We start from the raw sequence: 1,575 nt of genomic DNA, 5'->3' as shown, positions 1-1,575 counted from the left end.
AGTGAAGCCCAGCAGCACTTTCCGGTCTTGGGAGTGAACTGCATCAGAAACTAATCATCACAACACCGACACAAGGAGATCTGCACCAGCACGAAGCCTGCAGACACGAGACAGGAAGAGCATATCAGAGGCTCCAAGCAGCGGTAGCATTTCACAACAGGGTGTGTTGGCGGCGAATAAAAGTATCATCGGCAACTCGCAACGGCAAAAAGCAAGACCAAGGTCGTACATTAGGACCCTTTTAACGCCTCCAGTAAAAGCGCCGCGAATCGAGTGTTGACGTAACCGAGGCTGTATGAGGTGAAGAATTGCATCGACAGCGAAGGAGTCAAATTCACGAACGGAAAACAGAGTGTTCAGTGCAAACATTTGCACATCAATCTGTGCCGGACTTGGTCAGACTCCCTGCCCACGTTGATGATCTGGCATGTTTCTCAAGCGATCTGAGACCATTGTTAACATTGCCAAATTGCCCTCGGGCTCTCAAGTTGTGCAAGTAACGCAGATGCCTCCATACGACAGTCGTGACATGCGGGCTGAGGGTCAAAAGAACGGTGACATATGTTCCTATAACCAAGTTGCTCGCTCGCCAAAGAACGAGACCTCGCAAATAAATCAAACTTTGTCGCCATACACATGTATGGGAGCGTGCTCAGCCTCCCAAGCAGATAATAGCATATTTTAGGAATGAACCTATCCCCTGTTTGAGTTCGCGATGTTCGCGCAGCTTGCCAATGCAGAGCTCGGTCAAAGCAACGTGGTGGTGTTTCGGGCCCCGATACGAGGTGCTAAGGTTACAGTGTGAGCAAGAGTGAGCGCATGAGAGTATGGATCAGAGGAAGAATCGTGAATTGCCGATACGACGCTTCCATGAAGCAGATCCGCGCTATCGCAATCGAATTTGGAGTCAGCAACAGCAGGTATAGATCTCGACAATCTCCATACACGAGCTCGAGTCCCGCACGTTCTCCAGTCAGCATCAAGCATCGGACTAGGCAACCTTGAACCCAGTCCGTGCAGAATGCCCAGTAGGGGAGCCTGGACCTTTCTTAAAATGTCCGAAACCAATTGTCATCAGTGCTGGTGAGATGTGGCGCTCCTCTATGCAAACACCTCTTTATGAAAGCAGAAGCGTGCTAGTTGGGTCTCTGAACACATGCACAGCACGATGGCATGTATGCCACCGGCCCATTCCCCGTGAAGATAGTGGACATACTCGGCTGTCTGCCCTAAAAAGTAAAGGCCTGCATCGACCAATATCTCCCCGACACCTGCCCGAGGGTATCTAAATTGAGGCGTTTGGGTGCTGTGTATTGGTCCATGAGTTACCCAGGCTGTTGGGCGCTTCATTCAAACCAGCGAGACAACCGTTAATTCTGATGCTACAAGCTGATCTAGAGATCAAGCTAGGTCACATTATCCCTCGACCGAAGTAACCATGTCAGTCAGCCTGCTTCTCTATGCTGAACACGAGTCAAGTCTCTCTCGAAGAAGCACCCATCACCGAACAAGGTGAGATCGGATCCGCCGGCAGAGAGCCAGAACGACGATTCCACTGGGCAGATTATGCGTGCC

The sequence above is a fragment of the Aureococcus anophagefferens genome, assembly GCF_000186865.1.
Source record: "Aureococcus anophagefferens unplaced genomic scaffold AURANscaffold_82, whole genome shotgun sequence".
NCBI classification, from domain to species: Eukaryota; class Pelagophyceae; order Pelagomonadales; family Pelagomonadaceae; genus Aureococcus; species Aureococcus anophagefferens.
This window is presented reverse-complemented; position numbering follows the sequence as displayed.